General features: G+C 42.9%; 1 long non-coding RNA gene and 1 other non-coding gene across 2 annotated transcripts in view; one reads left to right on the forward strand and one right to left on the reverse strand.

Annotated features, from left to right (window-relative positions):
• Nucleotides 1–4,471: 4,471 nt before the first annotated feature.
• The window catches only part of LOC145350285 (uncharacterized), a 48,054-nt gene continuing 28,036 nt past the window's right edge, over nt 4,472–24,489 (reverse strand). Inside the window, exon 3 of the long non-coding RNA XR_013888172.1 lies at nt 4,472–4,785. This is a non-coding gene — a long non-coding RNA (uncharacterized LOC145350285). The remainder of the gene's footprint in view (nt 4,786–24,489) is intronic.
• On the forward strand, nt 20,520–20,718 carry LOC145351023 (U2 spliceosomal RNA). Its single transcript, XR_013888297.1, has one exon. It is a non-coding gene; the product is annotated as a U2 spliceosomal RNA (small nuclear RNA).

Consider the following 24,489-nt stretch of genomic DNA (forward strand, 5'->3'; position numbering starts at 1 on the left):
AAAAATGCTGGAACCTATTTTTAGGGGAGGTTGAACAATGCATTCAGAAAATCGTAATCTGATCAGCCGAAGTCAACATGATTTTACAAATGGGGAAACATGTCTAATAAATTTATTAGTTTTGTTTTAGGATAAATGTTGAGGATAAATAGCCTGGTTCTCAGGCTTCGCCCCATCAACAGTTCTGCTGGAGATAGACCTGTGGTTTAATGTGGGGTACTTCTGTATGCTAAGAAAAATTGGGCTATTTTAGTTTCCAAAGAGGTTGTTTCTTCGAACTAACCTCAGATGTCTGGACTGTCTGCTCAGCCAGTTCATTTGAAGAGGGATGATACAGTGCAGTTCTGATATGCTTTATCCCATTGGAAAACATGACATTTTGAAATCCAGCGTTTGTAGAGCCCATGCCACTATCTTTTTTTGTTGAGGAATGCTTCAGCAGTCACGGCTATTCAGCCTCTGATCTTTGTGTAAGTGTTCTCCAAGGCGGCCTTCACGACACACGACAATGCAGAATTGCTGAGCAGAAACTGATAGCTAAGTTCCGCACACGAGGACGGCCTCAACCAGCATCTTGGGTTCATGTCACACTATCTGTAACCCCCACGACTTACCTGGGCTTGCAAAATCTCACTAACAGTCCTGGCTGGAGACAATACACATCTCTTTAACCTGTGCTTAACCCTCTCTCCACTCACATTCTGTACCTTTAACACTTGATTACCTGTAAAGACTCGCATTCCAATCATTATCTTGTAAATTGAGTTTGTGTATTTATGTACCCTGTTTGTGAACATAACTTCCACTCCCCAATGAAGGAGCAGCACTCCGAAAGCTTGTGGCTTGTGCTATCAAATAAACCTGTTGGACTTTAACTTGGTGTTGTGAGACCTCTTACTGTGTTTACCCCAGTCCAACGCTGGCATCTCCACACTGTGTTTCTAGGGACCAGTGCCTCCTTTATTGCCCTCACTTTCTTCTCTGTAAAATGCAATCCCTGGGCATTGACATAGTGGCCAAAGCTACTTCACTGCCCTGGAAGATGGCTCTTCCCATTGAATTAAACAAATTGTAAAATCATAGAGGGCTTAAAGTGTTAGTGCCCTTTTACCAATTGCACAATTTCTGTGAAGGAGCTTGAATTGGGCTTGTTTGGGGACACAATACTGCGTATCAAATTATAGGTTTGTGTCTCACACATACTTAGTAATATCACCTTCTTCTTTCACTCCTCCTCAATCATGTTAACTTTGAAAAAATACTCTAAACACTCAACATACTGTATCCAATCTTCATCAGAGGAGTCAAATGGATCCAATCTTCCAAATACGAGAATCCTTGCAGTTCTTTTTTTAACCTCACAAGCTTGTGATTGGACCAGGTTCTATGCTGACAATGTTGCAAACACACTTGCTGCTTTTTACCTTGTTGCAAAATGTAGTAACTTGGCTTAACAGTTATTAATGAACAAAGAACATTTATTCACCATATCAACTCTGTAGAGCTAATGCAGATTTAATGCTTACAGTCATGCATCCAGAATCTAACTGCTGGGACAAGCCCAGACACTTTGAAGCCCCAACTCGGTGCCTGATTATTTAGCCCAGATCATGGAACCCTTTCAGAGATCACCCCTTAAAGGGATCAGACACAACACACACTGATTCCCTCCATCCACCATTTTCTCTGGGTCAGGAAATGTGGTGGGTCGTGAACTGATGTTCTCGTAAAATTGTATCAGTTTCACTATTTAACTGCCTGCTCCAAACACAATTTTCCCACAGGTTGTCATCTCCATGGAGGCCAGTATGTTTTCGAAAGCTGTGGGACCCATGCCAGATAAGCCAGTTTGTGAACCATGGGGGAAGCCTGTGAACCATGGGGGAGTCAAAGTTAAACATTTTTGATGACTGCAACTGTCATAATTAGATGCTGTTTGAAAAGTTAAATGTATTATTAATGCAGTGATAGTGACCACTAGTACTGTGCAAGATGCATTTACAGTACCTTATCTAGTTGATGAATTCCTCTTTTCCATTCAATGGTATAGCAAATCAGATACTAATGTATGCAGGAGATCCTATGGTCTGATTTTCACATTCACAGGACACAGATGTCCTGACATCTACTGAAACTTTGAAACACTCTTCCATTATACACGATATAGGGGACCAATGATATCATATAATATCACTGGCATGTCTTTGAAAAAAAATCAGTCATTCAAAATTTCCTTGGAAAACTTGCCCTCCTTACAGGCTCACAAAACTGTCTATCAAGCTGCCACTGAAGCTCCCATTAAAAAATCATTTTATCCACTTAACATCTCCTAATCTTGTCCAAATAAACAAAAGGACTCAAGTTGCTCCGCTGCCACCCAGTAATCTCCCGATGGTGTCAGTCTGCTCTCACATCCACTGCTCTTTGGTGTCCCTGCTGGTCTCAGTTTGTTCTTGCTCATGCTGCTACCAGTGCTCTTTTATCTCATGCTGGTCTCCCTTTTGTTCTCACTTTCACTGCTCTGCTGCTGTTCTTTAACCTTCTCACTAATGTCGCTCCATTCTTGCAGTAATGAAAGAATTTAGTGGGGTGTGGTAGTATAGTGATTCTATTTTTGTTCCAACATGCCCTACTTCTTTTCAGTTTTAACAATCTACACCTTTTTTTAACCTACGATGATAGTAAAAGGTAGTTCATTAGTTAGTGGACAGCTTGAAACTGCAACCATTTCAGCTGTAAAGAAATCCTAACTTAAATGGCATTCATTTTATTAATTGTAATAAATCATAAAATAAAACTGTAGCCTAACAAAATTAATATGAAACAGAAATCTAGCAAAGCTTTAATACTGACCAAGAGAGTTGATTAGTACACATGAATACATCCTGGAGTGATAAGAGAAAACAGTATCATTAATCACATGTCTCAAACAAAACAACATATAGCTATAGTTCACCATATCATCAATAAACTGTGAAATTAAAAGATTCCCCCATTCTCCCTTTACCTCTAACCCCATTCCTGTTAAGTATTATTTCTCTCTAGTCTTCAATTGTGCCAATCCAAATACTATGTTGCTCTTTTTTGTAACTGCTCTGCCCTGTGCCAGTGTATTCCTGAAAAATCTGATTGTTTCAATTTTGGTTATCTGTGGAGTTAAGGGTCAAGACAAGGTGATTTAAAAGAGTGTCTCACCCTTCTGAGCCACATTAACCATTCATATTGTGCTGTTGTAATTGAGCACAGCAGAGACCAGTTCTTCAGTGCAAATTCACCGTGCATTTCTGAAAGTTCATTGTCATGATCCTTGGCTAGACCCCAAGTTGTTGATGAGGTCCAATTAGGGACCAATAACATTTTGTTTGAGATTCAAGACACTTACTAATAGAATAAAGATTCTATGGATTTGAATGAACAAAAATAAACTTTACTTAACAAGATCAGCAAGTTAAAACAATTTACAATATCCTGTACTATAACATTCACAATATGAGGCATATATGAATTAAAAGGTAGACTGTGGTTGGACACACTATATTACACAATAAACGGAAGATGCAACCAAGCCAGATTTCATGGATTTCTCAGCAACTCACACAGTTGTTAGTTAAACTGTGATTCAACCAATCTCACTGAAACTTCATCTCACTCACAAGGGTTTCTAATCTTTACCTTCAAAGATCTCGCCTTGGAATTCTCTCCAAATGTCGCTCCAACTCAGACAACATCAATCACTGCCCACCCTTCAGGATTTCAATCTCGCCTTCCAAGATTCTGTTCCCCTGGATTCCCAAATATGTACTCACACATCAACTCACAGGCATAACTTGAATAATTAATTAATGAAAAGCCCACTTAGGATGCAAGATAGAAACAGGAAAATTTTGCCACAGAATGGAAAACATTCTCCCTTTATCTGGGCGCAATTAACTGAAAGAAAGTAATGTACATCCTAGTGGGGAAGTCAGGAAACTTTTCTATTACCATTCTGTCTCATGATAGCCTTGGAAGAACTTTAATGTCCAATTGCAATATCTTTAAAACAAGAATCAAACACTTAGTGGTCGGCACGATGGCACAATGGTTAGCACTGCTGCCTCACAGCATCAGGGACTGAGGTTTGATTCTGGCCTTGGGAGACTGTCTGTGTGGAGGTTGCATGTTTCTCCTTGTGTTTTCTCCAGGTGGTCCAGTTTCCTATCACAGTCAAGTTCAAGATGAGTAAGTAAGGTGGATTAGCCATGGTAAATGCATGGGGTTACTGGGATGGAGTGGAGAGGACGGTCTGGGTGGAAAACACTTTTGGAGGGTCGCTGCAGACTCAATGTTCAGAATGGCCTCTTCATCACTGTAGGGATTCTATGGTTCCATTCCCAATTTGGCCAAACTATTTACAAACATTGCTTGTTTGTTCTATATTTTAGAGGCCCTTATATTTTTCACAAAATAATCTGATGTACAATGTCTCAGTTGATTTTATTCACAATGTTTCCAAATCAAAATCACAGTATTGATTTTCTCAATTTACAATTCATACACAGTAGTGAGCAGGACCTCCTTGACTGCTTTTAACTGGTTTATTTTCATATAACATTTAAATATTCCCCTAAAGTAGATTTTTGGTTCAAATGCTTGAAAATAACAACTCATATCAATTTACCTTCATCAGTTCCAAACTCAGAAAAGAAGTGATGCCCAGGCTTGGTGATTTTGCATGGTGTTTGAGATGGAAGTGCTTGTATTTTGATGGTAACAACACTCGGTCTTGAAAGGTAATAAATGATTCTGAAATAAATAAGTAAACACTTTCATTCATAATGATCATCATCATCATCTACATTTTAAGAGGTTTTACAATCAATGAAGAATTTCTAAAGTGTATTTAGTGTTGTAATGTAGGAAATGTGGTGGCAAATATGCATTCAGCAAGCTCCCACAAACAGCAATTAGATTATGACTCAGATAATATGGTTTTGTGATGCTGATTGGGGTATTAAAATTGGCCAGACCACCAGGAACAACTCACTGCCTCTTCCTCAAACTGATGCCATGGGATCTTTCACTTTGTATGTTTGTGTGCACTTTCACCCAAGCAGGAAGATGGGATCTGTTTCGGAGTTTCATCTAAAGATAGCACCCCTGACATTGGAATGCTTCCTTAGTGCTGCACTAGTGTGTGAGCCTTGATTTTTGTGCTCAGAATAGATTCAATCCAGGTTTTTTTGGCAGGCAAAGCCTATCCAAACTAGCATCATGCTGTGATAGTTAATCTCAGTAGGTAAATTATTAATTTCCTAAATCTCTTGCATGCCATCAATATTCAGGCAGTGCTCACCAATTTAACAGCATAGAAAACAGAGAATGCATTATGGTTCTGCTCAAGAGCCCAGTGAAAAAGGTTAACTTATTTGCATGGATATAAAATATATAGAACACATTGCATGACAGAGGGAGATTCAATTGAGGCTTTCAAAAGGTAATTGGATAAGCACCTGAAGATAAAGTATTAGCATTGTTATGGGGAAATGGCGGGGGAGTGGGACTAGCTAAATTACTCTTGCAGAGATGTAGCAGGAGGTCATCGGCAAAAGGCTTCTTTTTGTGCTTTGACCATTCTCTGGTTCTATAAGATATCATCAGGCACAATTCTGTCATCTAACATAAATTAAAAAAGAACTTTTTCAATTGAAAAAGAAGCAACCAACAATTTATTTTTTGTTCCAAGTCCTTTTAAAATTTGCACATTTGTCTACCACTAGAATTGAAAATATTCTCACATCTGGAAGTAGAGACTCCCAGATAATGTAAAATAATAACCAGAATGTTACTGTAATCAGCATTAATTACGGGATGCCTGACATTTACAGTCCATCTATTATCTGATATTGTTTTGCACAGGTTACACTGATTTCCATTGTCCAGCATATATTGTAATTCCTTCCCTGGTTTCTGAAAAGCAAATTTGATTTGTTTCTCCTCATTTATCCATAACATCATATGGACATCCTAGTTGGCTTCACAGCAACACTCTGACCCCACCTGCACCCCGAACACCCCTATCCTGATCCCTCACCACCAACACCAGTTTAAGTTTTTTAAAGCATTATTTGATCACTAATTGTGTTATCAATGTAATGAATTGGGTGGCAGCACCTATCTTCTCCACTGCATGTGGCTGAGATAATCAAAAGCCTCATTGGAGTCTAGAGAAAGTGTTTGTGAGTATGATGAGTTGTAGTATAGACACCAGGCAAGGCGGTGGTTCAATCATTAGTCTTGACTACATCACAGATTCCCACCTCTGCAGCTTTTTGTACCATTTTTAGAGAAGGATTAAACCATTCTGACCAGGAATTTCCAGTCTCAATGTAGATGGGATTGGGAAAATTCAGCTTCATCTTTCCATTACTAGCTTTGGAGGCAGGGGATGTAGAAATATTGTTGTCCAGTGACAAGGCAACTGAGCTGTTGCATTCTCTCTGATCATTGTGTTCCTGCAAAGTAATGGAAAGATGAAGCTGAATTTTCCCAATTCCATCTAAATTGAGACTGGAAATTCCGGGTCAGAAACAAATCCAGAGCTCCCTAGATGATGAAAGAAATGGAGATTAAGATGAAGCAAAAAAAAGGTGCATTTGACAGATGTCAAATACAGCTGAAAAGCAAGATCAACGTGGAAGGTTCGGAGAAGATTTGAAAAAGGAAGTAAGAGCAGAAAAGAGAGAGTATCAGAAGAGACTGGCAGCTACCATAAAAGAGAGTCCAAAAGTCTAGACACATAAATAGTAATTGAGTGGTCAAAGGAGGAGTTTGGCTGATGAGGGACCTAATAGTTAAATTAAACATCGAAGGAAGGAGCATGGCTAAGTTACTAAATTAGTACTTTGCACCTATCTTTACCAAGAAAGAAGATGCTGCCCATGTCATGGTGAAAGCGGTGGTGGTTGAGTTACTTGATGATGTAAAAGTGATAAGGAAGAGGTATCATATAGGCTTTCAGTACTTTTAGTTAATAAGTCACTAGGACCATATGAGATGCACCCATTGAGGGAAGTAAGGGTGGAAATACAGAGGGACTGGCCATAATTTTTCAATCTTTCTTCAATACAGGGGTGGTGTTAAACCCTTGTACAGAAAAAGGTGCAAGAGTAAAAACCCAGCAACACTAGTCAGACAGTTAAAATTCAATGATGAGGAAGCATTAAAAATTATAATTCAAGAGAAAATTAATAGTTCCATGGGCAAATGCAGGTTAATTAAGGAAAGCCAGCATAAATTCATTAATGGAAAATCATTTTAATGAACTTGCTTAAGCTTTTTGATCAGGTAACAGAAAGGATAGATGAGGATAATGTTGTTGCTGCAATGTCCCTGGACTTGTAAAAGGCATTTGACAAAGGGCTGCACAACAGATTTGTGAGCAAAGTTTGAGCTCATGAAACAGTAGGAACAGGAGCAATATGGATTCAAAAATGGTTGATGACAGGAAATGGAAAGCAGTGCTGAGTGATTGCTTTTGATTTGGAGGAAGGCTTATGTGAGCTTCTCCAGGGATCAGTGCCAGGATCCCTATTCTACCTGTTATATATTGGAATGACATAGTTCTTGGTGTAGAGGACACAATTTCAAGATCTGCAGATGATATGGACCTTGGAAGTATTGTGAACTGTGAGAAGGATAGTGTTAAACCTCAACATTATATTGGGCCTAGACAGGTTAGTAGAATGGGTGGACAAGGGGCAGTTTAAATTTAATACTGAGAAGTGTGAAAGTGATTCACTTTGTTAGAAAAACTGGGGAGGGATAATATAGAGAGTCCGATTCTAAACGAGGTGCAGGAGCAGAGGACCTGGGAGTATACATGCGCAGATAGTGAAGATGGCGCGGCAAATCGAGAGAATGATTAATGAAGCGTCCAGGATCTGTGCTTTTATAAGGGCAAAGTACAAAAGGAAGGAAGTTATGATAAACCTATCTATAAAACATTTGTTCAGCCTCAACTGGAGTATTACGTTGAGTGAAAGGATGCAGAAAAGATTGATGAGAATAGTTCTTAGATGAGCACCTTCTGTTATGTTGATGGATTAGAGAGGTTGGGACTGTCTGCCTTGAAGAGGTTGAGAAGAGCTTTGATAGAGGTTTTTCAAATCATGAAGGATCTTCTGGACAGTGGAGATAGAAAGAAGCTGTTCCCATTTGGTGGAAGGATTAAGAATTCAGAGGGCATTGATTTACGGCGATTGGCAAAAGAAGCAATGATAACATGAGGAAAAACATTTTAGCACTGTGAGCGCTCTGCCTGCAAGTATGGCTCAGTCAGGCCTTTTAGAGCCACATGTGTGCAGTTTTGGTCGCCGTACTTACGCAAGGATATTTTGGCCTTGGAGGGAGTGCAGAGGAGGTTTACTAGGCTGATACCGGAGTTGAGGGGGTTGAGCTATGAGGAGAGGCTGAATAAACTAGGCTTGTACTCGTTAGAGTTTAGAAGAATGAGGGGAGATCGCATTGAGACATATAAGATGATGAATGGGATGGATAGGATAGAGGTGGAGAGACTCTTCCCGCTCAGAAAGGACAGTAGGACTAGGGGGCACAGCCTCAAGATAAAGGGGGGGGGCGGTTTAGAACGGAGTTGAGGAGGAACTTCTTCACTCAAAGGGTGGTGAATCTCTGGAATTCTCTGCCCGTTGAGGTGGTGGAGGCTGCCTCGCTAAATATTTTTAAGACGCGGGTTGATGGGTTTTTGATAAGTGAGGGGATTAAGGGTTATGGGGAGAGGGCGGGAATGTGGAACTGAGCCACGACAGATCAGCCATGATCTTATTGAATGGCGGGGCAGGCTCGAAGGGCTAGATGGCCTACTCCTGCTCCTATTTCTTATGTTCTTATGTAGGCCAGACCAGTTAAGAACTGTGATGACTTCAGCGAGGCTAATGAGGTTGGCTTGCTAGAGTATGAACTACCTGACGAGTCCTAGCCATCAACAAGTCCAGCCAGAGGATGATCGACGGGGTTGTCCATCCTAATTGTCTGCCCCTCTACTGTGGCTACATTCGCGGCCTGGTGTCCCTGAAGAGGAAGCATGGGGTGTCCACAGGCGCAGTTGACACCTTCCGCGCCCACTGGGCACCACAGGGGCTGGGGTGCATTATCGACCCTGATAATCACCTTTTGATTTAATGTCTTAAGTTTCCTTTTGACTTTGGTTTTTGTTTGGGCCATCCCCCCTTCCTTTCTGGGGGGCTGCCCCTTCTAATTTGTCCCTAAATTAACTTGAGTTCGTTTACTTGTTGGATATGCAAAAGAGCTATCTGATAAGCCCTAATTGATAGTTAAATCAGGGAGACTCGTGCTCTCTATTTAAAGCAGGTGCGTCAGTCTCCCAGCTGCATTCTGCAGGGAGCAGCTGGAAAACTGCCTGTGTACAGATGTACGTGTAAATAAAGTAACTTGGTGATGGGACTTTTGCCTCTGTGGAGTTATTACAGAACGACAAATTTCCTTCCCCCAAAGTGACAAAAATTAAACAGCAATTCTCATCCATAAGACCATAAGACTTAGGAGTAGAATTAGGCCACTCAGCCCATTGAGCTTGCTGTGCCATTCAATCATAGAAACATAGAACATTACAGCACAGTACAGGCCCTTCAGTCCTCAATGTTGTGCCGACCTACGTCCAATCCCAAGATCAAGCTAACTCCTCTCTATAATTCTGGAGTGCTCCATGTGCCTATCCAATAACCGCTTGAAAGTTCCTAAAGTGTCTGATTCCACTATCACAGCAGGCAGTCTATTCCACACCCCAACCACTCTGAGGAAAGAATCTACCTTGGACATCCCTCCTATATCTCCTACCATGAACCTTATAGTTATGCCCCCTAGTAACAGCTACATCCACCCGAGGAAATAGTCTCTGCACGTCCACTCTACCTATCCCTCTCATTATCTTATAAACCTCTCTTAAGTCGCTTCTCATTCTCCTCCACTCCAAAGACAAAAGCCCCAGCTCCCTCAACCTTTCCTCATAAGACCTACCCTCCAAACCAGGGAGCATCCTGGTAAATCTCCTCTGCACTCTCTCCAATGCTTCCACATCCTTCTTATAATGAGGTGACCAGAACTGAACACAATATTCCAAATGTGGTCTCACCAACGTCCGGCATAGTTGCAGCATAACCCCACAGCTCTTAAACTCAAACCTCTTGTTAATAAACACTAACACACTATAAGCCTTCTTCACGGCTCTATCCACTTGAGTGGCAACCTTCAGAGATCTGTGGAAATGAACCCCAAGATCGCTCTGTTCCTCCAAATTCCTTAGAACCCTGTCATTGACCCTGTAATCTGCATTCAAGTTTGTACTACCAAAATGAATCACCTCACACTTATCAGGGTTAAACTCTATCTGCCACTTTTCGGCCCAGCTCTGCATCCTATCAATGTCTCTTTGCAGCCTGCAAGACCCCTCCACTTCATCCACTACTTCACCAATCTTGGCGTCGTCAGCAAATTTACCAACCCACCCTTCAGCCCCTTCTTCCAAGTCATTGATAAAAACCACAAAAAGCAGAGGATCCAGCACTGATCCCTGTGGTACACTGCTAGTAACCGGCCTCCAGTCTGAAAATTTTCCCTCCACCATAACCCTCTATCTTCTATGATGCAGCCAGTTACTTATCCAATTGGCCAAATTTCCATCAATTCCACATCTCCTTATCTTCTTCATGAGCCAACCATGGGGAACCTTATCAAACGCCTTACTAAAATCCATGTATACAACATCCACTGCTCTACCTTCGTCCACACACTTAGTTACCTCCTCAAAAAATTCAATCAAATTTGTGAGGCAGGACTTACCCCTCACAAAACTGTGCTGACTCTTTCCAAATGGTCATAAATCCTATCTCTCAGGACCCTTTCCATTCACTTACCGACCACCAAAGTAAGACTAACTGGCTTATAATTACCAGGGTCATTCCTATTTCCTTTCTTGAAAAGAGGAACAACATATGCCACTCTCCAGTCCTTTGGCACTATCCCTGTGGATAGTGAGGACCCAAAGATCAAAACTAAAGGCGCTGCAATCTCATCCCTCGCCTCCCAAAGTATCCTAGGATGTATCCCATCTGGCCCAGGGAACTTATCCACCCCTAGGTTTTTCAAAATTGCTAATATATCTTCCCTCAGAACATCTATCTCCTCCAGCCTATCAGCCTGTATCACAAACTCCTCCTCAAAAATATGGCCCCTCTCCTTAGTGAACACTGAAGAAAAGTATTCATTTAACACCTCACCTATCTCTCCTGACTCCATGCACAAGATCCCACTACTATCCTTGACTGGCCCTAACTTCACCCTCGTCATTCTTTTATTTCTCACAGAAGAGTAAAAAGCCTTGCGGTTTTCTTTTATCCGACTCACCAAGGACTTCTCATGCCCCCTCCTAGCTCTCCTAACCCTTTCTTTAACTCATTTCTAACACTCAAGCGACCCAATTGAACCTTGTTTCTTCATCCTTACGTACGCTTCCTTTTTCCTCTTGACAAGTCATTCAACCTCCTTTGTGAACCATGGTTCCCTCACTCGGCCACTTCCTCCCTGCCTGCCAGGGACATACCTATCAAGGACACATAGTATTTGTTCCTTGAAAACGCTCCACTTTTCATTTGTGCCCATACTTGCGTTTCTGCTCCCATCTTATGCTCCCTAATTCTTGCCTAATCGCATCATAATTACCCCTGCCCCAATTATAAACCTTGCCCTGTCGTGTGACCCTATCCCACTCCATTGCAATAATGAAGGACACCGAATTGTGGTCACTATCTCCAAAGTGCTCTCCCACAAACAAATCTAACACTTGGACCTGTTCATTACCCAGTACCAAGTCCAATGTGGCCCCACTTCTTGTTGGCTTATCCACATATTGTATCAGGGAACTCTCCTGCACACACCGTACAAAAAGTGTCCCATCCGAACTATTTGACCTATAAAGGTTCCAATCAATATTTGGAAAGTTAAAGTTGCCAATGATAACTACGCTGTGACCTCCACACATATCCATAATCTGCCATTTCCTCCTCCACATCTCTATTACCATTTGGGGACCTATAGATAACTCCTAACAATGTGACCAATCCTTTCCTTTTTCTAACTTCAGTCCATATTACCTCAGTTGGCAGATCGCCCTCGAAATGCCTTTCAGCAGCCATTAAACTATCCTTGATTAACAATGCTACTCCTCCACCTCTTTTACCGCCTTCCCTACTTTTGCTGAAACATCTATACCCTGGAACTGCCAACAACCATTCTTGTCCCTGTTCTAACCATGTCTCCGTAATGGCCACAACATCATAGTCCCAAGTACCAATCCATGTTCCAAGTTCACCTACCTTATTTCTGACTGATATCTTTCTTATCCCCATTCTCCTGTCTTTTCCCCATAACCCCCGATTCCCTTATTAATCAAGACCCTATCTCTGTCTTAAAGACACTCAAAGACCAGGTCTCCACAGCCTTCTGCGGCAAACAGTTGCACAGATTCACCACTTTCTGGCTGAAGAAATTCCTCATCATCTCTGTTTTGAAGGATTGTCCCTTTAGCCTGAGGTTGTGCCCTCTGGTCCTAGGTTTTCCTACTAGTGGAAACATCCTCTTCACATCCACTCTATCCATGCCTCAAAGTATCCTGTACCTGTCATCCTTCTAAAGTCCAAAGAGTTACAGACCCAGAGTCCTCAAACGTTTCTCATACGACAAGCTCTTCATTCCAGGGATCATTCTTGTGAACCTCCTCTGGACCCTTTCCAAGGCCAGCACATCCTTCCTTAGATATGGGGTCCAAAACTGCTCACAATACTCCAAATGGGGTCCAACCACAGCCTTATCAGCCTCAGACGTACAACCTTGCTCTTGTATTCTAGCCCTCTCAACATGAATGCTAACATTGCGTTTGCCTTCCTAACTGTCGACTGAACCTGCACATTAATCTTAAGAAAATCTTGAACAATGACTCTCAAGTCCCTTTGTGTTTCTGATTTCCTAAGAATTTCCCATTTAGTAAATAGTCTATGCCTCCATTCCTCCTTCCAAAGCGCATAATCTCACACTTTTCCATATTGTATTCCATCTGCCACTTCTTAGCCCACTCTCCTAACCTGTCCAAGTCCCTCTGCAGCCCCTCTGCCTCCTCAGTACTACCTGTCCCTCTAAATATCTTTGTTTCATCTGCAAACTTAGCAACAGTGCCTTCCTCCAAATCATTAATATATATTGTGAAAAGTTATGATCCCAACACTGACCCCTGAGGCACACCACTAGCGACCGGCTGCCATTCCGAAAAAGTTCCATGTTCCGCACTAATAAGGACGGCCTCAACTGGGATCTTGGGTTCATGTCACACTATCTGTAACCCCCATGGCTTTCCTGGGCTTGCAAAATCTCACTAACTGTCCTGTCTGGAGACAATACACATCTCTTTAACCTGTGCTTAACGCTCTCTCTACTCACATTGTTTGTACCTCAAAGACTTAATTACCTGTAAAAACTCGCATTCCAACCATTATTTTATAAATTGAGTTGTGTCTTTATATGCCCTGTTTGGGAACAGAACTCCCACTTACCTGACAAAAGAGCAGGGCTTCGAAAGCTAGTGGCTTTTGCTACCAAATAAACCTGTTGGACTTTAACCTGGTGTTGTGAGACTTCTTACTGTGTTTATCCTGAAAAAAGTCCCTTATCCCCACTCTCTGCCTTCTCCCAGTCAGCCAATCCTCCATCCATGCCAGGATCTTACCCTTAACACCATGGGTGCTTAACTTATTTAACAGTCTCCTATGTGGCACCTTGTCAAAGGCCTACTGGAAATCTAAATAAATCATGTCCACTTGTTCTCCTTTATCTAACTTCCTTGTTACTTCTTTAAAGAACTCTAACAGATTTGTCAGACATGACCTCCTCTTGACAAAGCCGTGCTGACTCAGTCCTACTTTATCATGCACTACTTTATCAAGCACTCTGCGATCTCTTCTTTAACAATGACTCTAAAATCTTGCCAATGACCGAAGTCAGGTTAACTGGCCTACAATTTTGTGTCTGCTGCCTCCCTCCCTTCTTAAACAGTAGTGTTACATTAGCTACTTTCCAGTTCTCTGGTACCCTCCCTGCCTGCACTGATTCCTGAAAGATCACCACCAATGCCTCCACAATTTCCTCAGCTATTTCTTTTAGAACGCTGGGGTGTAGTCCATCTGAAAATGTATTCGTACATTATGACCCCAAGAAGGAACTGGTACTCACCTGTGACACATCCCCATATAGAGTTGGTGCTGTCTTGGCTCCCCACTCACCTGACAAAGGACCAGCGCTCCGAAAGCTAGTGGCGTTTGTTACCAAATAAACTGTTTGACTTTAACCTGGAGTAATGAGACTTCTTACTGTGTTTACTCCAGTCCAATGCCGGCATTCCCACACAGGTGGCAGAACAGACAAGAGTGGCCAATAAGTATGCCTCCAGGACCGTGACAATGGCAGAGTGAAGATATGCCCAAATTGAAAAGGAAGGACAGGCAGTAATCTTCACAGTTTAAAAATTTCGCCAGTATTTATATAGGCGAAAATTTACTATCATAACAGATCATAAACCCTTGCTGGACCTACTAAAGGAATACAAAGCAGTGCTGCCGATAGCATCAGCCCAAATCCAGTGTTGGGCATTATTGCTGGCGGCATTTTAGCATTGATTGGAGCACTGACCAGGGACTAGAGTGGGCAAATGCCGATGCCTTAAGGTGGGTACCATCACCGGACACCCCACCATTGGTACCCAGAATGGAGGAGACCATGATGACATTAAACTTTCTGGATACCCTTTCGGTGGATGCACACAATATGCCAGTGGACACAGAAAGAACCTGTATTGGTAAAGGTACTGGTGCTAACAGGGCAGCTGGAAAGACTGCTCCATTCACAGTTCTACCCATACTGGAGCAGGAGGAAGCAAATCACAGCGGAACACGGGATCCTGCTGTGGGAAGTACAGGTCATCATCCCAAGGCGGGGCCGTCGGGACATTCTGGCCGAACTACGCCATAGACACCCTGGAGCATCTAAAATGAAGGTGCTGGTTGGCCAAGTCTGAACACAGACATAGGGACACCGGTAGGGCAATGTCAGAAGTGTCAACGGGGCAGAAGGCGCTACCGACAGCCCCGCTGCACCCGTGGGAATGGCAAGAAAGAGTATGGTCATGACTCCATGTCGGTTTTGCAGGCCCGTTTATGGGGTCCATGTTTCTGGTGATAATAGATGCCCATTCCAAGTGGTTAAACATCTACAAACTGAACTCGGCAAACATGACGGCAACCATTGAGAAACTGCGCACCTTGTTCATAACGCACGGGATCCCAGAGGTATTAGTTTCTGATAATGGTTCAGTGTTCACGAGCCTAGAGTTCACCAAATTTATGAAATCAAATGGGATCTGGCTCATCTAGATGGCACCTTACCAGCAGGCATCAAATGGGCTAGTGGAGAGAGCAGTCTAAACGTTAAAGGCCGGGTTGAAAAAACAGTCAGCGGCCTCGTTACAGTCGAAACTCTTGAGGTGATTATTTGACTATAGGACTCCACACACCACCACGGGAACTGTGCTAGCAGAGTTAGTGATGGGCAGACAGCCCTACACCAGACTGAGCCTGTTGTTATCAAACCTGGGACGAAAAGGTGGAAAGACCAATGCAGGAGCCATAACAACACGCGCTGAGAAAGGCATTTTGAAGCAGGGGAGAGTGTTTGGGTCAGAAATTATGCAAAGGGACCTGCCTAGGTAACCGGAACAGTTGAGTCGAGGACTGGACCAGTATCCTACAGAGTACGCGTAGGCGCGGCAGTGATAAGGAAACACGTGGACCAGTTTTGGGCCTCAAGCTCTCCACCTGGGGGGAAGGAGTGTGATGACTTCAGCCAGGCTAATGAGGTTGGATTGCTAAAGTCTGAGCTACGTGATGAGTCCTAATTGATGGTTAAATCAGGGAATCTTGTGCTTCCTATTTAAAGCAGGTGTGTCAGACTCCCAGCCTGCATTTCAGTAGGGAGCAACTGGAGAGCTGGCTGTGTACAGATGTATGGTATAAATAAAGTAACTTGGTGATGGGACTTTTGCCTCCATGGAGTTATTACAGAACGACAGATTTCCTTTCTCCATAGTGACATTAGTGAACCAGATGGATTTTTATAACAATGGTTTCATGGTCATCATTATACTTTTAATTCCAGATTTCTATTGAAATCAAATTTCATCATCTGCCGTGATGGGATTTAAACCCAGGAACCCAGAGTATAATCCTGGGTCTCTGGATTACTATTCCAGCAACAATACCACTACGTCGCTGTCTCCTCTTTTGAATAGTAAATCTGCCTGGTTATTACTGTCAGCTAACTCCCGATCATTGATGTGCCTTCACCTTACAAACAGCAATTTGTCCTGGATGCTTAGCAACAATATCCCAAATCTTTGGGGGTTCAGAATGTTAAGACTTCCCTTCTTCTGTGCAGAAGTTGCATTTTTGACAGATAGATATGGGAATTCTGTGAGGGAACAAAGCTACCGCCAGAATTAATGGTGATTTTATTGTTGGCGATGCAAAGGCACAGCAATAATGTCAGTGTTTTGGGGCAGAGTATTGCAATGGGCATTCAGTGAAGATACATCATGTTTTAAGTTTAAGTTTATTTATTATTAATGACAAGCAGGTTTACATTTACATTGTAACTAAGTTACTGTGAAAATTCCCTAGTCACTATACTGCGATGCCTGTTCGGGTAAGCTGAGGGCCAATTTAGCATGGCCAATGCACTTAACCTATATGTCTTTCAGACTGTGGGAGGAAGCAAAGCACCCAGAGGAAACACACTCAGACACAGGGAGAACAGTGACCCACACCGGGAATCAAACCCAGGTCCCTGGTGCTGAGAGGCAGCAGTGCTAACCACTGTGCCATCATGCTGCTCTGGAATCCAACATATGGCAACAGCATAATACTGTTATTGTCCATAAAACCAGAACCCATTTCCATCAATCCTAGCAGAGGTTGATTATGGTGTGGTTTTAACAGAAACGCAGAATACTGTAGATGCTGGAATACTCAGCTTTGGTGAAAGGCCATCAAGCTGAAGCAACAACTCTTCCTATTTCCACAGATGCTGCCAAACCTTCTGGGTAATTCCAGGATTTTCAATTTTTATATGGCTTTAATAAGTCATTTGGGCACTGCCTTTTCCACCTACATATCGCTGGAAGCCAATGGGTAACTGTAAGATTGCAAGATTGTAATATCTTTGCTTTGAGACTCCATAATCTACTTATTTCAATTTATTAATTGATAATCTTTTAACTCGGCCCTTTATTAATAATGTCACTGGTGTATGTGGGGTGTGTAGAATTCCGCCAGGTACTGTGTTCAACTAATCAGTGAATATCTAATCTCTGCTCAGTATACTCATCAAACGATCTTTCCACAAGGGTTAGTGAATGTGTGAAATATCCTGCTGGAATACTTCCTACACGCACCTCTTGCATTACTACAACAGCTACACATTATTCTGACACTGTCGCTTCTGCAATGAAATGAGTGAGGAATCGGAGGTCCATACGGCTGCAGTTAGCGGAACAGCATTTTACGACTTTCAAAAATGCTGGAAGGAATCCTGAGACCCAACTCTGAAGAGTGAGTCTTGAGCAGAGTCATCCTGTAGATGGCACTAAAAAGAAGCAGCGATCTCAGTGAAACCCTGCATAAATTCTGCACGTCCCTCAATACCGAGGAAAGGCCGCGAAGCTACAAGCGGCGCCGGTGACTTGAGTTCTCACTAATCGCATCTTGGCCGGTTTGCGGCTTTTTTCTCCATGTTCAATTCTGACAACCGGCTCCCATTCAGCTCTGTGCACAAAACTCAGCTTTCCTCACACTAACCTTAAACGCCGTCTCTCCTAATAGGCTCTAAACATCTCCGAAAAGAAAATAATTCCTCCAGTGACTCGAACTGCACCAAAGTGTCATAAACGTACTGAATTATATTATTATGTTGTAAACATGACCGCAATACATCTACCCTACATCAAAGAAACAAAGCGAACAAGTTGTGAAACCCCGCAGGTAGGGAAATTATTCAAGCCATTATCCCCTGATTCATTGAGAATTAATCATTTCCCCAGGTACAAGTTCAGCTTCCTTTGTAATCAGTACTGCTTCTAACGGAGTGCACCCTCACCATTAACTGGTTCCACCATATTCTTCACCCACAATCATGCTTATATTTTGCCAAAGTTTTCTGTTGTTTCCAAATTATATCTGTGCGATATTGGATGGACATCAATGAAGTCTCAATGATCCCATGAAGTTCATGGCATCAGGTAAAACATGGGCAAGGAAACCTGCTGCTACCTACCAACTCCCTCAGCTGGTAAATCTATTCTGTTCTATGTTGCACATCACTTGGAAGAAGCACTGAGTGTGGCATTGGTGCAGAATGGATTCTGGGTAGCGGACTTCCATGTTCATCACCAAGAGTGGCTCAGTAGCACCATGACTGACCGAGCTGGTAAAGTACTAAAGGACATAACTGTTAGACTGGCTCTGTGGCAGGTAGTGAGGGAACCAACAAGAGGGAAAAATATACTTGACCTCGTCCACTAATCTGCCTGCCTGCCATAGATGCATCTGTTCATGGTATCAATGGTAGGAGTAACCACTGCATAGGCTTGTGGAGACAAAGCCCTGTCCTCATAGTGAGGATACCCTCCTCCATCATGTTGCCTAGAACTAGCACCGTATTAAATGGAATAGATTTTCAACAGATCCAATAACTCAAAACTGTGCAACCATGGGGTACTGTGGGCCATCAGCATCAGATAATATGCAGGCTTGGGCTGACAAGTAGCAAGTAACATTCACACCATACAAGTGCCAGGCAATGACCAACTCTAACAAGAGAGAATCTAACCATTGTCCTTTGACATTTAATGGCATTACCATCACCAAATCCCCCACTTTCAACCTTCTGGGGGTTACCCTTGACCAGAAACTGAACTGGGCTAGCCATAGCTACAAAAGCACATCAGAGGCTAGGAATCCTGCGGCAAATAATTCATCTCTTGATCCCCCAAAGCCTGTCCACAATCTACAAGAAACAAGTGAAGAATGTGATGGAATACTCTCACTTTGCCTGGATGGGTGCAACTCGAGCTCGACACCATTCAGGACAAAGCAGCCACTTGATTGCATCCCATCTACAAACATTAAATCCTTCCACCACCGACACACAGTAGGAGCAGTGTGTACTATCTACAAGATGCACTGCAGGAACTCATTAAGGCTCCTTTAACAGCACCTTTCAAACCCATGACCACTATCATAAGGAAAGGGCAGCAGATATATGGGAACACCAACACCTGGAAGTTCCCCTCCAAGTCACTCACCATCCTGATTTGGACATACACTGACCTTTCTTCACTGTCACTTGATCAAAATTCTGGGACTCCCTGACAGCACTCTGGGATAGGACCTGAGTGGGATTGTCAATGGCCTCCTTCTACACTGTGGGGATTCCATGATACACCCCCACATGGATTGCACTGGTTCAAGAAGATAGCTCACCACTTTCTCAAGTGCAATTAGGTAATAAATGCTGACCTTGCCAGCCCTATGCCTTTTACAATAAATACATTCTATTTGTAGAGATATGTAAAATGAGGAACCATCATGGCTGTTGAAAGGAGTCAAATATTCTGTCATTGGGCATAATACAGTATTTGGAGTCAGTGGAATGAATGTGTTTTTAATTGGATGCTTTCCCAGATGATTCAAATTCCAGTGAAGGCAATCAATATGACAAAGGGGGTTTACATATCTGGCCTCTCAATGCAAAATACTGTGAATCTGGCATTCCAACTTTGGAATTTGCAAATTATTTCCTTTTTCACATTCCTGATGTCAAAAGCACTAAAGCCCAAACTATAACAGCATCAGAACAAAATACATTGTTATTAATGAGCAAATCGACTAGCATTTTATGGCAGGAAAGCAATATCCTGTGAATTGTGAATTGCCACAAGTTGCTGGCCAATTTGCACCTCTATTATTTCATGAAAACAGCATCTTGTCCTTAACCAACCCATGCCTTCATGCATTTTCACTTGAATTGTCCATTAACCTCACAACAGAGAGATAAGTCTAGTAATTTACAGTGTTAGCAACCATTTAATGATGTGATGATTGCTAAAGATTGGTAATCAACCTTTCCTGCCCAGAAAACGAACAATTCTAAGTGTGGAGATACATTCCACATGAAATATTAAAAATGTCAAATTTTAAATGTAATTTTTCAATCCAGTCTTTCTTTCCCTTTCGTTTAGTCTTTCTGTAGCCAATTTGACATTAACATTGCTTGTCTGACCTGTAGTTCACCAAGGTTCTAGATGCGGTTACCCTCCTTGCACTGTTATCAGCTTGCACTTTCAGCAAATCGCTTCTCAGCCTTTTGGCTAAGATAAAGTGTAGTATCGACATCCTGCACTTGGTTGAAGTCATTAGGTTACATTTCAGCTTCTTTTGAAACAATTTTTTCAAGCGGCATCTCGGGCTTTTGGCACAGATGCAAATAAGATCAAGCCTTGGAGGAGGAGCTACACCTACTCCAATCAGCTTGGATCATGTAGATCAAACCCAAGACAGGAGGTGAGAGCCCCGTCTTGTCAGCTTGGATTGGGAATGTCTCAACTTGTTGGGACTCTGAATTGGCTTTAATTTGACAATTTGATTGGAATAAAGTAAACAAAAAAAAAACGTAGTGATCAAGCATTTTGAAAAGTTTACTATCCATAAACAATTCTAATTGACAGGCAGCTGTGAGGTACACCATTCCAACAAATGATGGGCCATTGTGTAGCTGGATCTATAATGTTATTTTACTCTCCTTTATTAACTACAACCTGCTCAACAGGGGCAATTCTCCCATCCCGCTGCACCAATTTTTTTGTGCAGCAGGTTAGGAGATTTAAGCGATGCCAGTTTAGCGCAATCCACGCTGAGTGTTTGGGCTCGAGAGCATCTCCAAAGGCTGATTTTCTGGCGTGGATCTGCATAACATATACAGCCCTACATTTCAATATTATTTAAATGGCATTAACAGGCTCGGGACTGAAATCTCTGGGCCTGCTAGCTTCTCCCCCCCAACAGGAGTATTTCACTCCAGCAGGGATTATTATAGTTTTCCACTCCTGACACCGCTGGAGTAAGGAGGGGGCAATCAGGGCCCCCTAGAGGGTCAGGCAGAAGGGAGGTTGCTCCCTGGGCAGGCCTGCCAGTAGAAGGGGGAAGAATTGGTGGAGGGGAGATTGTGGCTGCATGAAGAGGATTTGGATGGGGCATGTCTGGGGGACCAGCGATCAGGCTGTGGGGAGGATTGCATGGCCTGCATTGCGGGATCGCGGAAGTGGCCAGTGATCAAGCTGGCCTGCAGTCGGGAGGCCCGCAGACAGGGGCCACTGTGCACGCACTGATCTTGGTGCTGACAGGCCAGCAGAAGCACAGTGGCCCTCTCAGCGCTATGCTGCCAGCATCCCAGGCGGGAATAGGTCCAGCCCCCGGATTTTTTATGGGATTTATGCTAGTGTACTCAGCAATGCACAGAGTGTGGGAGATTCTTCTCTAAACTTCCACTGGAAAAAACAGCGTGATTTACTCCAGGTTTCACATGAATTCGACATTTAGAATTTTTTGGGAGAATCACCCCCCCAATATTTCTGTATTCGGTTCTTGCAGATTCTATGTTAGTGGGATTAACAATGACACTTTGACGGTAATTTGACTGAATGTATCATGATTTTCTAAATGTCCTGCTACGACTCCCTTGATAATGGATTTTAGTGCGTTCCTAAAGGCAGATGTTAGATTAACTTGTCGATTCTTTAGTTTCCTGCTTTCTGTCAAACTCTCTTGAATAAGGTATTTACATTTGTGGTTTTCTAATCTTGTCTTCATAACCTTATTTTATTTAAGTGTAAGACTCGAGTTTCAGATCAATGTTTCTCATCCTCAAATTGAATGTGAAATTTTACCATGATCTGATCACACTTATCTAGTAGATCTTTTACTATGAGATAATTTATTAATCGTATCTTATTATACATTATCAAGTCTAAAATAGTCTATTCCCTGGTTGGTTCCAAAACCTAATAGGCAGAATTTTGCACTCTATGCAAAGTGCTGGTTGCTGGCTGAGGCAGGAAACTGGCCTGAGCTGAGTTTTTTCTCCAGATTCTACGGCATTCCGTGCAATGCCAGCTCCACAGAGATTGGAGTGCTCTTTAACGTGCACTAAGATGATACTTCCCTCCCATCCCATGAACATGGAAAAGCAACAATTCCCAGCACCCCCCACAACCCCTGCACATAAGCAGGGACAATCCCCACAACCACTGGGGCAGCCCCCTGCCCCCCGCGCCCCCTCTCCACCCCACAAACACTGGGACAACACACTGCCCCCCCCCCTCCAAAATAAGGGGAAATCCTTCCCACAAGCACCAGGGCAACCCCCTCCCTCCCTCCCACCCACACATAAGGGAAACCCATAGCAATGGAGCTCCCGAGGTGGCACTGCCAGGGCACAGTCCAGACACATCTCCCCAGGAGCTATTCCTAACTTTGTGTCCCCAGTAGGTTCCCCTCAGCTGCTCAATATTTTTAAAAACTTGTTTTAAAACCTCGCCAACATGGCAATACATCACTGGGGGGGAGTTCTTTATATGGGCGTACATATAGCAGGGAAACCTTTTAAGTACATGTATATTGACTAAAATAGATTTAAATGAGGTGCCTGCCCAGAACCTCATTACGTAATTGGTGAGTGATGACGAAAATCACAGAATTCTTTGCCTGCAGCAAATTCTATCAATCCCCCACCCCCTCCGTACTGTTCTAAGAAATTGTCCTGAATCCATTTTAACAGCTTATTTTCCAAGCTAACTTTGGCAATTTGATTCATCCAAACTATATGAAGATTACTGCAAAATATGCCTACAAGCTCCTATTATATCTTGATTTTTGCTCCGTCCTACAGTGCAGCGACTACCAGGGAGCTTATAAACCACTTGAACCTGCAACTTCTTTTGCTATCTATCCTCATCCAAACTGATTCTACTTTGATCCTCTGAACCAAGATCATTTCTCACTACTGTACTGATCTCATTCTGGCTTAACAGAGCTACTCCACCACCTTTTCCTTCCTGTCCTTCCTGTCAAATGTCCTTGAATATTCATGTGCTAGCAGTGGTTTGCAACCATGTTTCTGTAATGGCTATCATATCATGCTCATTTATGTCAATTTGTTCGATTAATTCATCATCTTGTTATGAGTGCTGTGTGCGTTCAGATACAGTCGTTAAATTTGTCTTTTTACCAGTTTATATTACTCTGGCCTCATTTGCTAGTGCATGCTTATGTTCATATGCTCCATCTCTTCATGTCACATTCTGGTCATTGTTATTTGTAGCAATAACCTGTTTTTGCTAGGGCACTTGTCCCAGTGGCATTCAGGTGAAGACCATCCTAATTGTATAACTCCTTCTTTCCCTGGTACTGGTGCCAATGTCCCATGGGTCAAAACCTATTTCTCCCACAACAGTCTTGAACCATGTTTTCAACTCACTGATCTTGTTGGTGCCGTGCTAATTTATTCGTGGCTCAGCTTTGTGTTTCTGCTTTTTAATTTAGTTCTCAGCTGCTCATACTCCCTTGGCAGAACATCTTTCTTAGTCATATCAATGTCATTGGCACTAATATGGACCATGCCAACTTGATCTTCCCCCTCCTCTCAGAATTTCTCTGCAGCATTGCAGAAATGTCCTTAACCTTGGCACCACATCCTTCAGGACTCACTGTCAGTTGCAAAGAACAATATCTATCGGGCCCAATTTTACCATCAAGTTGCACCCGTTGTCAGGCACAAAAACTTGATAAAGCTGGGTGTGAGGTGAATAGCGCGATCCAAGTCCGCCTCCATGCCGGTTCCCTCTTTACCGTGTCCCAAAAATGGCCGTGAGCGGGACCGCGCCCAAAATGGGTGCAACCAACATTTAGACGCATTTGCATGCATTTAAATTGACTTAATGGTCTGCACACCTAACCTTACTGGCACTATTCCTTTACTACCGTGTTCGCCCATCCAGAATTGGCATGAAACGGATATGCTTCACAAAAGTCCGATTCGGGCACTCCAGTTAATGAGGAGGTAAGTGCCAAGCATCCAACGGCACTCTGCTTGAGATCAGTGGGGAGGGAGGGGGATCTGCTGTCACTCTGCCCGAAATCAGTGAAGGGGAGAAGGGGGGTCCACTGCCATTCTGCCTGTGATCAGTGGGGGGAGAGAGGGTCCACTGCTACCCTGCCTGTGATTAGTGGGGGGAGAGAGGGTCCACTGTCACCCTGACTGTGA

Source organism: Carcharhinus amblyrhynchos, chromosome 1 (genome assembly GCF_965287045.1).
Source record: "Carcharhinus amblyrhynchos chromosome 1, sCarAmb.v2.hapA, whole genome shotgun sequence".
Taxonomy (NCBI): Eukaryota; Metazoa; Chordata; class Chondrichthyes; order Carcharhiniformes; family Carcharhinidae; genus Carcharhinus; species Carcharhinus amblyrhynchos.